The 14,911-nt window shown below is 46.2% G+C and overlaps 1 protein-coding gene across 1 annotated transcript in view; it reads left to right on the forward strand.

Annotated features, from left to right (window-relative positions):
* NT5DC1 (5'-nucleotidase domain containing 1) overlaps positions 1-14,911 on the forward strand; it is a 1,710,051-nt gene that overhangs the window by 1,482,457 nt on the left and 212,683 nt on the right. The gene's annotated exons all lie outside the window — the stretch shown is intronic.

The raw sequence follows: 14,911 nt of genomic DNA on the forward strand, positions 1-14,911 counted from the left end.
CCAGACATGCCATTCACTGCCTTTCGTATGGAGGGGTGGGAGCTAGCTTCAAGTTGACACATTGCATATACAAGAGGTGTTAGTCCTGCCTTCCTTTTGTCTGTTCTGCGACCAAGCCTGTCTCAGTCATGTTTCAATTAACTCTTATCAGTATGCGCTGCCACCAGCAGATTTAGACAATAGCGAGGCAGAACCATGGAGCCTTTGATATTTTAATTAGGCTGGCCATGGGCAGAGGAAGGAGTCTCCTTCCCCCTCTGAGATGCTTTTGATGTACCCGTGGCTGTCACATTCCAGCTGAGCATAACAGAGGAGGTCCGCGCCTGTAGGCTGCTTCCTCCAGGAGTACACTCAACTATGGGTTTGTTTTGTGGTGAGCAGGAAAAATGTCTGCAGAATGGCCCCACACATTTTCGGAGGTTGATCTCCCCATCATTCATTTCCATTTCCAAAATTCAAAAAAGCCCAGGCGAGCACACACTTCCCGTGCAGATGGTCGAATTCCTCACAAATACTACTGTGTGTCACATCTGTACCATGATAGATCTGCGTTTCTATTTACAATCAGATGTGCAGTAAGGTCACTTGCCTTGAAATGTTCTCTTATACAGTGTGTTGTTGCGTATGATCCATGGGAGCTACAGGCAGTATAGGGCCTACTTGGTGTTTGTATTAACCATCTTTTAGTTACCTACTTATGTTTAGCCCCTTGTGGTTAATGGTCTAGTGTTTGCTTGTTGCTCAATCCAGTTTTATTTTCTCCATCTATTTTTGTACTTTCCCATTCCGTGTGACATCACTGTAACCAGCAGTTAGCTAGCTAAGTTTTCAGTGGTCTGTCCATGGCTTCCAGGATGTTAGTGTACGGTCTGATTAAGTGAAGTCAACTGTCGAGAGTTTCTTCCTGTGGTGACCGGTGAAAGGACGAGTACCAGTATATGGTGTTCACTCCCCAGATGGTATATTTGTAAGTCTGTTCAGAGACTTTATAGTTTGGGCTGAGCTTTGTGGCCAGTGGCTTATCTTAGGGTATAGTTTTGTGTTGATGGCATTGGATGTGTGGTTTGTACTTTGGATTATCCCCATAATTTTTCAGATTGTTAAGGGGAGGTGGTGTGTGTCAGGTGGGAATGGTATGAATGTGGGTGTTTGTGTGTGTCTCTGACTCCTTTTACTCAGACTGTAATATGTCACCTAAGATACCCTTTGGGAACGATGATCGCGCCTATCTGCACATACCCCACTCCCTAAAAGCAAAGCGTCTTCTCACTCCATAACAACCCGTGCCAAACACTGCCTCTGCAAACTAAAGCGCCAACATCCTCCATGCGTCACCCAACCATGACCCCCCTCTACCACTGTGCCTTGCAGTACTCCTAACGCAACTGCCTTAGCTCCTCACTTCAGGGCTCTACTCAAGACTACTTCTGGCTTGAAGCATAATGCAAATATTCTTGTCACCAATCAACCCCTTGGCACACCCCTTACAGTCACTGTGTTAACTTCTACACCCACCCATGCACCTCCAACAGGCAGTCACTTGCACAGTGCCACTCTATCTCTCAGCCCGACCACCATCTCTTCCCCGCAACCTTGTGAGACCATAACTGCTGCCGCATTTAAGAAGCCTACCTCCTGTACCACATCCTTACATAGCATGTCAGATATCACTCACACTAGCCCTATGGATGATTCATTGAGCTTCTCTGCCCCATCCCAAGACAACATTTGCAATACCACCTCTATGCCTAGAACCTCACAACTAAAAGGAGGCTTAGTAAACGTAATATCTATCTCTGCAAGCGCTCTGGAAATCACTGATCTTATAACAACTAATGACTTGGATATACTAGCAATATCAGAATCTTGGCTTCGTGCTGACTTTGGCCCATCCCTCTCCCAGATATCCCCCCGAAATACACAATATATCGTAAAGACAGAGAAGTTGCAAGAGGTAGGGGTGTTGCCCTCATAGCTAGAGATCCACTAATCCTTCGAGAAATTTGCAACACCACCTTCCCCACAAAAAACGACTAACCACTAAGGTCAATACCTCACGCACCTCTACGGTAACCATCCACAATGCTTCCCGTGATCCTGGCCCCATCCTCCCATTCAAAAAGGATATTCACCACCTCCTTTCAGATTCTAAGCTAACCTCCAAAACCCTTCTCCTAGGAGACTTTGACCTTGGATTCAATTACCAAGATGACCAAAATGCACTCTCATTAGCCAACTCCCTCAAGGAGTTGGGCTTCACACAGCGCATCACCAACCCCACGCATTGCAAAGTGTAAATCCTCGACCGGCTGGCGGATATGAACTGCAACATTACTGTTGCTGCCAATCAACCCTTCCCTTGGGCAGGCCATAATATTATCTCACTCACCCTACCTACTCATGGCATCCTCCCCGCAGTTGCCCATCACCTTCCCCCCAAAGCCAATCAAAGCTCCAAATATATCACGAAAGCATGCATCTTGCCACTTCTAGAGGAGCTAACATACGCTCACAACCAACCCAACACTCCCCCCGATCCTACCACCCTGGGTGACCACTAAAACTTTGTACTGACTATGGCCATTAATACTGCGGTGCCACTCACCTTAAGGAAAACGAAAGCAGGGCTGCACCCCCACTTGTGGTTCTCACCAGAACTTAAAATCCTCCGCCTCGGCAAACGAAAAGCTGAAACCAAGTGGAAAGACATCCCCCACTGAGCAGAACAAAGCCCGCTACCTACAGTCTGAGAGCACCTTCAAAAAGACAAACCTTGTGCCAATATCCAAAAGCCCCCATTACACAAATTAGTGATGTTACAACAAAAAATCAATTGCAAAAAAGTCCTTGGAAATTGGGCCACTGACTGACTCCCCCATAGAGACCCCAACCACGTCACTCATTGCACCCCTGTTCTATTTCAAACCAATAACTGAATCAGAAATCTCCAAAATCATCAATGGCCTTAAACCCTCTCGCTGTCAGGGAGTCATCTGCCTAGAAGCAGTTATAAAGAACTGTGCAGAACACCTTGCTCCCTTCATTGTCAACCTCATCAACTCCTCCTTCTCCTCCTGCTCCGCTGCCCCAAACCTCAAGGATGCCTGGGTCCTCACTCTATAAAAAAAAACAAGGCTAGGCCCGATATCCCACCAACTAGCTCCTGATTACCACTGTTCCCTTCTTGCTGAAAATCCTGGACCGTGCAGCTGAACTGCAGATCCAGAGCTTCCTTGAGACCCACAATTTGTTGGGCCTATCCTAATCTGGCTTCTGTTCAGGCTATGGCACGGAAACTGCCCTTTTGGATCTAAATAATCAACTAGACGAAATCAAAGATGTTGGCAAATCAGCCCTCGTACTATTGCTAGACCTGTCAGCAGCCTTTGACCTAGTTGGTTACCAAATCCTGTGTCGACACCTGACCTCAGCTGGAAATATTTCAATAGACGGCATCACTTGGATTTCCTCCTTCCTGTCTGACTGAAAGAAGTATGAGAGTTTTCTCATCGATTGCCGTTGCCCTACCAGCTCCAGTTACATGCAGCATTCAACAAGTCTCGCCCGTATCGCCAATAGTTTACAACATATTCACTAAGCCGCTATTTGACCTGCTGGATGATAAAGGAAACTACTAAACCAACTTGTTCAATCTCCTCTCTGTCTTTCACATCCTCCAGGCCTGTATGGCCTCTCACCAACTATGCCTCAATGACGGGAATCCCTGTGGTTTGGCTCACAATCCTTGCTTAAATAACTCAGCCAAGACTACAAATCTTTCACCATTGAGGTCATCGCCATACTGGTGGCCAGCAATGTCAAAACACTCAGAATCTATTTGGATGCTACCCTGTCACTCTCAAGGCAGGTCAATGCTACCTCTTCCTCTGCTGCCTACACGTTAAAATTAATCAACTCCTGCAGACCTTTCCTGACCCGAGAATGTTGTATCACCTTTGCCAAGGCCCTTATAGGCTCAAAGCTTAACTATTGCAATGCCCTATTCGCAGGAACCTCAATGCGGAATATCAACAAACTAGAAACCTTACAGGATAATGCCCTCAGAGCGCACTCAACATCCCAAAGCATGAACACATCTCTGCAGCTCGCAGAAGCTCACACGTGCTGCCTATCCAAGAGCACATCATCTTTAAATCCCTAGCCATTATGCACAAATGTCTCTCAAACACAGTGCCAAAATATCTATCACAAAAATACTTTAAACATCATTCTACCAAGCATACTTGCTCTGTTTTAGACCCTCCAACTGTCTATCCTGAATTTCAAAAGACATAAATTGAGGGGCGGGGGTTTCCAGTTTCCTGGGAAATTGCCTCTAAAGTGTGGATCACTCTACCTTTACAACTAAGATATGAACTATCTTATTGGACCTTCAGGAAACATCTCAAGACCCTACTCACATGGGAGCAATCTGAAAACCCCTAGCACCTTGGAAATGTACTTAATGCCATTTTTACCGGAGGCTTGTTCTCCTTATGCACACCTACATATTTATGTGAATGTGTGACAATGCAAAATGTAACCAGAGCCTTGATGCCTCCAGGTTTAGTGCGCTTAATAAATTAAAAATAGATTGTTTTGTTAGTTAGGGAAACCCATTGAATAGGGATAGAAAGCTATTTTCTTATACTTTAAATATATCACCTGTTAAGCATGCCAAAAGCTGGTCTGTCTCCTTCTGACCTACCACATATGGGGCCTCATTACACGGTAGGCGCTAAGGGATTACCGGTACCGGTAAGGTCACCGGTGCCGGTAATCCCTTAGCGCCCTACTACGAGGTCCCGTCCTTAACGCCTGGTCTGACCCGCTGAGGGACTTCAGAGCTAATAACGGTACCGCAAATTGCGGTACCGTTATTAGCTCTTTCCCCATTCCCATTGAGCCATATAAGGGCTCAAATGGGAACGGGGAATGGTATTGGAATGGGGACTTACCGGGTCCTCCAGGTTCAGAATGACCCGGTAAGTCCCCATACCGCCTACCCAGAACCGGTATGCGGTAAGGGAGTAGCCATGCCGCTAATAGCGGCATGGTTACCTCCTACCGTGTAATGAGGCCCATGGTGTCAGAAGTGAGATATCAACAACCAGAGAAACAGTTGGCCCACGTAATAATTTCCACCGGACCATCACCCATTAAAACCAGAGACAGACCTGGTCCACTTCCCAGTAGATTTAGTACCTCGACACCATGATTGCCCTGAATCCTATGATCACCCTAACAGCACCATAACTACTTTGGCACTCACCTTCCTCCCCTTAACATCCAAGGCTATTTTTCCTGTCAGGAAAAATGTAGAGGCGAATAATTATGAACTACAAGGCTATAATTTTGTTAGACCGTCACGTAGCCACACCCTTCAGTTTGGTGACATATGTGACCCCGCATGCAAAATCTTAGTGGGGGAAGAGTTTAAGGGTGTTAACCCTGTTCTCTTGTGTGGGAGAATTGAAGTTTATCCTCTTGAATTATTCTTCCAACTCCATTAAGCTTCAGAGAAAGACTTGGTGAGGTATTTAATAGGCCCTCCTGGAGAAATCTACCAAACCTGAAGAATGGAGGAAACGATGTAAACGGCCCAGGCAAACAGCCTCTTAAGACAAAACCCAGGAAATGTTTCCAGCTTGCATTAAGTTGGAGAATGAGATAGACCCTAATTCTGTTCAAGTAAAGACATGATGTACCATCTTCTTGAGAAATCTAGGGTCTTCTAATTTCCAAGTACCCGGGGAAGCTTCCTCCCCAACGGAAAAAGAAAATCCTGAAACGCTTGAGTCCACATCCTCTCAGTCGTCCCACCGGGATAGTTTTTCTGTGGAGCATGAAGAGGAGGAAGAACAGCTTAGCCCAGAGAACACCATGCACTGCTAAGCAGGGGTTTGAGACCTCCAAGCAGCTGGGGGAAATAGAACCGCCAGAGATTCCTCGCGATAGTGAATCCCTTTACTGATACTTCTGATGGAGAAATCAAGGGCAACCATATAATACCATCTCCACCTCTATCTCCGACCAAGGGACACACATACTATTTGTGCGGGGAATTCAGTCAGCTCACAAGGTACTGCCCCCTAAATGTGCATTTTCCTCCCACCTCACCATCCAGACAAAGTCCCAAAAAGATCATGACAGTCCAAATAGGAACTCCCCGGCTCTCTTTTAGCCACTGCCCTATATCCCCCCACATCTACCCTAACGTCAACTTTCGGAAAAAGAAGATCCATATTATCCTTTCCCTAGGATTAAGAAAATCAGGGAAAAAGGGCAAAAACTATTATTTCTATACAGGAAACCAAAACATCTATAGAGTACCCACCACCATCAAACAACAGAACATTTGGGGCCAACTAGATAGAGGGAGCAAGGGATGTGGTATACGCCCAGAATGAATACCCTTGGGGTGGAAATGAACATGACAGGAAGACGTTTGGTGCATCCATGGGCACACTGAGACTTGCCCCCAGATTAAAATCTCTGTCACCATCTTGGGGAAATAGATCTGGATAATATTTGTGGCCATTCCTAGGCTACCTGCCCAATTAATCATAGTTAACAATGTCCCACAGTTCCATCAGTGGTTGTCCCAGATCACTGAGATAGACTGTAAGATACAATCCCTGGGTTATTGCAGTCAGAAACTCACACATACCAGACCACCCTTGATAAGAAACAAAGAGCCATCTATGTGGGCCCGGCAAATCAGAAAGAAACAGAGAAAAATAAACTGTCAAGGAGGGGAAGCCAAACTCATAAGGGAAAGGTTATGTAATGAACTGTGGGATTCAATCACTTATCTCCAAGGGGAAGCTTTTCCCTGTGAGGCTAGGTAGGTGAGCCCACTATGCAGAAATCCCCTAAGGGGTGGCAGTATGCAGGATTTCGCAGGAAGAAACTCCCCTTTTGGGGACAAGGACTCCTGTTCCATCAAGGAACTCCCTGAAACCATTTCTTATGCGCCGACAATAACATCCAGTCTTCAGAGAAGTCCATCAGAACAAGTCGTTGTTTGTTATTGTAATATTAGACCCAAAGTTCAACTTGAAGAAACAACTGGTGAGCGGCTAATGCTGACCGTTCAATGGTTGGAAGCCACCCACCAATCTGTGATGAAGATCGAACGAGCAAGGGAGAATGCTCCACAAAAAGAGAGAAAGCATTTTAACACTCTACTGGGGAGGACCCAGAAGTCTAATATAAAAATTGAAGGATTTCAGAAGAGTTGTGAGACCCAGGAAGAGGTGGAAGCCGCTGAGATCCGGGAGTTCCTCTGTCGGGAGGGTCAGGCCAGTAGGCATAACCAGTAGGCAAGGAGAGAGCAGATGGCTGAGCCGTGCAGGGGAAGAAAACCCTGAGAAATGGGAAACCAAGTGAGCAGTGGCATGACCCATAGAAAGTGGACTGTCTAGTCTAGAAACAATGCTGAGACAGCTATAGGGTTGCCCCCAGCGTAGCTGTGGGGAAGAACCAAGAAGATTCGGAGTGAATACAGGAGCTGTTTAGACTATGAATGTCACCTGATTCTGGCGAATGACCCAGTGACGATAGCCCATGAGCAAGAAGGTAACAGGAGAGGCGGGAGACCCAGGAGGAGTTACAGGGACCAAGAGCACACTCAGTCTACTCATCCCAGTGAATGGACAAGTATCCATAAGAGTGAGAATAACTACAGACTTAGTTTACTCATCTCAGTGAAGGGCCAAATACCCATAAGAAGGAGGATCGCAGGAGAACCTTTCTTACTCATTACAACAAGACAGGAACTGATCAGAGAAACAAATACAGTTGGTTGGGCTGCTAAAATTGTCCCAAAGAGAAAGTCTGTTTTTCAGACCAAGAGAATTTTGATATAAAACATGTTGTTCAAAAGGAAGTAAGGAACCAGAGGATTACAGAGAACCAAGATCAAGCAAAGAGGAATTTCATTTCCCCTAAAGTATTGGAGAAAGGGAACTTTAAAGATACACTTTTTAAGAAATCAAAGTACGACAGGATCAAAACCCAAGCACAGCTGTGGAATGTTTGTGGGCAGAGTTGCCGTTAACATCTTGCAGGTTTCTCACTAAGTGTGTTGACGTGCAACAGTGCATGACTCAGCCACCGAGCAGCAAAACCATCAGTAATGACATAAGTGTATAAGGAGTAATAGCGCCTCATTATGGCACAGATTTGTGTTTCATCTTTTTCTTCCAAGATTATTTATTTTATTGTCAAAATAAACATGCTTTCCACCTCTCTTAATGGCTACATGAATAGAATGACGCAGTCTAACATCTGTGGGCTTTTTAAAACAAGCTGGCAACTCCATGAACTCAATGTTGAATATGCGGGTTCCGTTGTACAGAAACCAGTTAAAAACAAGCATTTGCAAAGCTAGTAGTTTGGAGTCACTCAATTGATATTTGCAATGTATCACTGTAATATAAACAGGTACCCAATAACTCATTGGTTAAGCGCTCTCCTCTTTTATGGAGCAAGCCAGCACCTAGCAGGTATGATTCAATCATGCTCAAATCAGTTCTTCTGAAGCCAAATTCAGTACCCATAAATTGCATAAGATTGGCACCTATTACTACAGTGATTAGAAGACTGAGTCGTCTCACATGAAGCGCTCTGTTCAAATTTTTCCCAAGAGCCATGTGTGGACCGACACAACATAGCTAGCTATGGCAGCAAAGTCCAGCATATTAAAAAAAACATTCTCTTCTTTAGGAACATTTTATGCTAACTTATAGCCACCGTCAAAACCAAATAATGATGACAGAGGTTCCCTGCATGCATTAAGGCTGCATCTCACGTGGGTTGTGTCGTTCATTACATCTCAGTGTGCCTCCCTAAGTTAAGTCTCGGTTCATCAATGCTTCAGCCATTTCAAAACCTCAGAAGAAATTGTCCTCCACCAAATTTCTTCCATTCTGGAAAAAGGCTTCCACTGGTTTTGTAATCATGTTGAATCCAAGCTTCCTTACCTGTGGTGCTCCATGCTACCTGCCCTGGTATACATCGACCCTGATGAGATAGGATGTCGCAGCTTCTCAGCACCACCACACCGTAGTGCCACATGTTCTGTGTTTGTGTGACATATATCTGCCTGATGCCCATCAACAGTGAAGTCTGTCCACGATTTCTTCCACTTTGCTAGCTGCGCCACAAACATCGTCCAGATAAGGAAAAAATGCAGTAGCTCAGAGTCTATGTCACCTTATTTTTAAACCTCATCAACCTTGTGAGGTTACAAAATCTTCTTTTTTTTATTTAACAAAAAAAAGTATTTAACTTACACAGAGATACAACAGTATGCTTCAACGTTTCAAAACAGAGCATTGTCCAGGTATCAAATTGACAATCAGAGTCGGTTGATCTGTTAGATAATTGTTTACATCGTTGCATTCCCGTCTGCACTCACCCTGCCACATATGTCCAAGTCTGTATCTTGGTGTAACCTTCAAGAGGCGACACCAAGAACACATATTCTGCTGTCGTTACACTGTCATGGCCCTGTTTGATGTTCTCGAAGGTATTACACAAGCTATCTATGTAGTCACTCCTCTTCTTCAGCTGGCTGCTTGTCAGGGGGATGTTGGTCTCCACAAAAGATGCCGCCCCCTCAGGGTATATGAAAAAATATGTCTTATTCTTGAACTGCATGCGGAGGCGAGCTGGATACAACATTGCATAGGGTATTTTCCGTTCCCTTAACAGTTTCTTCACCCCGATGAATGTGCGCCGCTCCTGCTGGATCGCCAGGGTGTAGTCCGGGAAGATGCAGATCACGTTGGAGCCCATTCTCAAATCTTGCTTTTCTCTTGCGGCCTTCAAAACCATGTCTCTGTCTCTATAGTTCATGAGCCGTGCTATTATCGGCTGGGGAAATGCACCAGGTTTAGGTCTTGCCACCAGTGTTCGGTGTGCTCGCTCAACTATGAACGTTTGGTACCAGCTGGGATCCCGCAGCAGGTCTTTCAATAGTGCCTCAACTGCCAGTTCCATGGGTCCCTTCAGGACATCCTCGAGCACACCCACAATGCGAATATTATTCCGCCGCAACCTCGCCTCTAGGTCTTCACACTTCAGTTTTATGGTGCCAAAGTTTTTCGCCATGGTCGTCACTGTGTTCTGTAGCACTTTTATGGCGTCTTCCGCAGTGGCTGTTCACGTTTCTGCCTCTGTGATGCGTTGTGTGGCTTTTTCCAGCTGGACCCGGATCGTGGTGACATTAATAGTGATTCCATCCAGCTTTGTCGTCGATGGAAGCAAATCCTTGCTGCATGATGGTCAAAACAGCTTGCAGGTCGGTGGGCAGTGACGGCGAGGTTGTCGTCGCCGCTTCTTGGCCATGTGCTTTTTCACCCCCAGCATTTGTGGGTTTAGTGGTTGGTTTAGTGCATTTGTCATGGCGCCACTCTTCTTGGATAATGCGCCCTTGGTCATTATACTGCAACACCTAGGCAATTGCATGCCATCCAGGCTTGCATGCGCTGTAGTTGGACGAGTCCAGGGGCTTTTCTAGCCTTTCGCCAGCCTGTTATATGGCTGTCCGCCTTAATGCATTGCGTGCTATTTAACTCTTGCACTCTACAATGCCGCCCAGTAGCCCGTGTCTGTGCACCTCAGCGCGGATTTGTAGTTGGCTTGCGCTGTGCGGGCCAATGGGCAAATATGCACCCCTTGTCGTAGGATGTGGTGGCCAATGGAGGGTGTGAGCAAGGCCGCAGATTGGAGAGATTTCCTTGTCTGCCCCAATTATGTAACTAAAAGCGCTGTTGGCGCAGAGACCTGTATGCACCCCTCTCCTTTAATCACTATAATAACGTTCAGCACATGTCTCCTCCTCTCACCAGTGTACAAAGGCCAGGGATGGGCGCAACATTCGATGAGCACTGGATATGGTGGCTGGGGAGAAACACGAAGTGAAACAAAACTGCACTGTGTAGCCTCTGAGCGCGTACCTGCAGGTGAGAGCTCTGTTGGTGAGAGCCTGCAGTGTTCAAGCATTGTGGGGTTCTCCTGTCGGCAGGCGTAAATGAACACCCGGTCCTCTGTATCATTATGAGAAAGGGACCTGATCTTTGGAGCAATGGGTGCCCTCAGCGGCCGTATTCACCTACATCCTCAGTAGCCACGTGTCCCAGCGGGCACATACGGGGTCCATATACGGATGTTGTTAAGGGTCTGGGATTATGGTACACCTAATATAGCCCACTGCGGGCTGTTAATGGGGGCATGGCGACGACCGCCGAGTGCGAAAATGCTGGTTCCTCGGGCGTCGGCGTGTTCCCAGGGCTCCCATGACATGAGTTCACCGCACATAGTTGTGTGCTATGGCGGTGCCGGGTCAGTCAGTCACCAGCCCTGCTCCTCCCCCGCTCCAGCTGTATCAGGCCAGTTCAGGTCGGCGTTTCTATCCCAGCGCTATGTGGGATTCGTGTTGTCCACCTCAGTTATGATGGATCCGTCTAGGTCTATAAGCCGGGATGTATATCCCTTTCACTTTGTTCTGGTGCGGGTGCAGCGAATGCCATCTCTACAACAATAAGTAGGGTGGTGGTCCCGATAAGTGTCGCTTATGTGTCCTTGGTACTTGCTGTGGGTTCCGCAGCTCATACGTGGCGTCCTCTGGCAGTTACCTGGCTCGCCTTGCAGGAGGAGCCAGCGCGGCCAGGAAGACGCCTCACACGCGCCGGCTCGGCTGACGCAGTCCTCTTCAAATATCTCAGCAGCTGTCAGGCCAATGTCCACAAGTTTTGGCCATGATGTGCCAACCTTCTTTATACCTCTTTCAGGTCGATTTAGTGGCAAACCGGACGTGTTTTCTGGCAGAAATATGCTGGGTTCTTCAGCATGCGGACAGAGCTCATGCAAGGGCTTGCATGCTGCCAAGCGTGCAACAGCGCCCCCCAGGTTACAAAATCTTCCGATGATTAAAATTGCTCTGAAGGAGTGCCCTGAAGCTGAATCTCGAAGTTCCGCCATGATGTCCATGGTACTCCACTGCCAGACGAATAAGTCCGATGTAGGCTCTAAACTCGATAATATGAAAGCCTTTTCCCTAATGTACTTGGTTACAATCACTCTCATTCCCTTTTATAGAGACTCTCCCTGGCTCTCTGTATTGCAGATTTAGAGGCTAAGACTAGGTTCTGTGGGAAGCATCTAAAATGATTGTGAAACTGTTTCTTTTATGGTACCCACCTCCCATTTGTCCATTAATGTTCACACCCAGTGTGTTCTGGCTGCTCTTCGCTGATATTGCTGTGCAGCATTTTCCCAGGTCCTCACATTCCTGCTTTGCAAAGTATCGGCATCGCCATGGTGTCTACCATAGATGTACAGGATCAGGTGAACATTGATGCAAACCCATCTCCACTTTGTCCACCGCTTCTTATACAATGGCCCTCAGTACGGTGTTGCCGATAAAACCCGCTGGTAGGCGGCGGGTTACTAGCAACTGCATTACCGCTGTGTAGCATAGGAGCTAAGTACCCCCACTAAAAACTGCCCCACCTACATTACCTGAAAAGTATCAACCAAAGTATGTGACGTATACTGAAGAGTTAAACCAGCAGAGAGACAAGCGTGGGCTCTGTGCAGTACCCATAAGAATACCTACACCTAAGAAATATGGAAGGTAAAGTACCCATTGGGGAACCATACTTGCATCCAAGACAATGGGCCTCATTACGAGACTGGCAGTAGCCTGTAATACAGGCACGGCCGCCCGCCGACGGTATTTATTTTTTTCCGGCGCACAGAAATGTGCAATTACCGGGTCATTACCGCCATGCCGGACCTGGTATTTGCCCATTCCTGGGCGCCGGGAAAAATTCTTCCCCATTCCCATTTGAGCCCGATAGGAATGGGGAAGCCGGATGCACCGGCACCGTTATCAACGGTGCCGGTGCATCCGACATGCTGTGCTCGCGGGTGCCGCTTAGCCCGCCAGGCCTGGCGGGCAGAAAGGAACCCGTGAGCACAACTCGTAATTTGCCGGTCTGGGAACTGTAAGTGATTTCAATCCGGCACACACCCAAGTCAAGCCCAGCATGTAGTGCGCAATTGAAACCCTTATTTATTTTTATCTATAAATTCAATATTCTAAACGATATACCACTCATATCAGACCCTCCTCCTGGAACCCCCGCACACCTCCCCACCGGTCACACTGAACCAGGAATCAGGCTAGTTTGCAAAGGTAAATATTTATTTATATAATTAGAATGTAATCACAATGTATTTTAATAGGTAACAACAATCACCAAGGGGTGACAGAACACTGAATAATATCTTTAATACACTAGGAATCAAGTAATGAGCACAAAAATAAATGCAACACAGAAAATAATACTTTTGAATTGGTGTAGAACAGATAGCACTATGGTTAGAGGTTTCCCCTGCAACACCCCTCAACCCCCAAATAGGTAATTAAATAGATGTGAGGAGAGAACAGGTATTCAGGAATAGCACAAATCAAACAGAATATCACTCCCACCTTCCCCCTTCAAACACAAGAGAAAAACGGAATTGACTTTTCAGCTGTCAGTAGGCTTTGAAATTGTCTTTGAAATTGACTGAGCAAAAACACCAAATGTGGTCAAAAATACTTACATTTTTATAAATTCCTATGGGAGCCGGTTTGAATGGTTGCAAACGATCACAAGCAATGATTTAGTCAGAAGAAAACTTTTGAAATCTTAAAGTCCAAGTGGGAATTAAATTAAAACTATTTAACACGTGTAAAATTTCTCAGAATGTAAAATCGTGGCGATATTCGCTATAACGGGAGAATCGAACTGTTTTGCAATGCGGTTTTGGGTTCTATGGATAGCTAAGTATGTCAGGTACAAGTAGGAGTTGAAATTTCGTTTATGTCAAACTGAGGGAGTTGTAGAGGTTTTAGTGAGAGTCGTTTGTACAAAATAGGCGCGAGAATGGAAAACAGAAATGCACTTCGAAAATGAAAGATGGGGTTTATTACACTATATTATGACTATGAAAAAGAGGATGCCACACATGAATCTCCACAGTTACGTGGCCAGCGTAACCCTTCATGTGGTGGATGCTCGATTTCTTTCCGGGATTCACTTTAGTTACTCAAAATCACTAATGACTTATGATTTTATAAAACAAATGAGAATAAATCAGTGCAAGAAAGGTTCTGACAGTACTATGATTCTGAATTTACAGATAGGATGGTGTAAAGTAGTAGATTGTAGTCGGAATGCAGGGTTCACAAGGTAGGATTTATTGCTGTGTTAACCTTTCAAACAGCCTCTCATTATAAACAACAAAACATGCCTAAATGTGGCTCAGCAGGCTTGCTCGGAAAAAGGGTCAATCAATTCAGAGTTCGCATGAATGTCCTCTTAACCTTTGCTCCTCTTTGAAAGAAAAATAATCAGGTCACATAAATGGCTTTCCATTCCTTCGCCACCTGTCCAAATTGGGTTTAAAAAAAAACGAAAACAAACAGAGAGGGTAAACCCACGGAAACACTGTCCTTTGAAAATGGTTTACGGCCAGTTTTTCCTTGGCAGTGAATCCGCTTCGGTAGTGTTTCCCGGCGCTGTCGCTCTTCGAGCCTCTCCTGGCGGAGAGTCTGCCTCTTGATAAGGATCTCCGCGATGCTGAGCCTTCAGCCTCCTAGTACGCCCAGTGTACATCACCTGGGGATTCCTCCCACTTCTCTGTGGTCTCCGGCCAGTGCTGCTGCTGTAATGAGAGACACCTGATGAGTTTCCCGGGGCTTCTTTTAACTCATACTTTGCTCCTCCCCTCCCCTCAGCTTCCACCCGCCTTTCCTGCCCACTTCCCACACCTGCAGCCAGTTTGCCTTCACACCTCCACCCTGCTCCATGCACTGTTTGTCTATCCCAACCTGTACTGCTATGGGGGT

The sequence above is a fragment of the Ambystoma mexicanum genome, chromosome 4q (genome assembly GCF_040938575.1).
Source record: "Ambystoma mexicanum isolate Mex_15411 chromosome 4q, UKY_AmexF1_1, whole genome shotgun sequence".
In the NCBI taxonomy this organism is placed as follows: Eukaryota; Metazoa; Chordata; class Amphibia; order Caudata; family Ambystomatidae; genus Ambystoma; species Ambystoma mexicanum.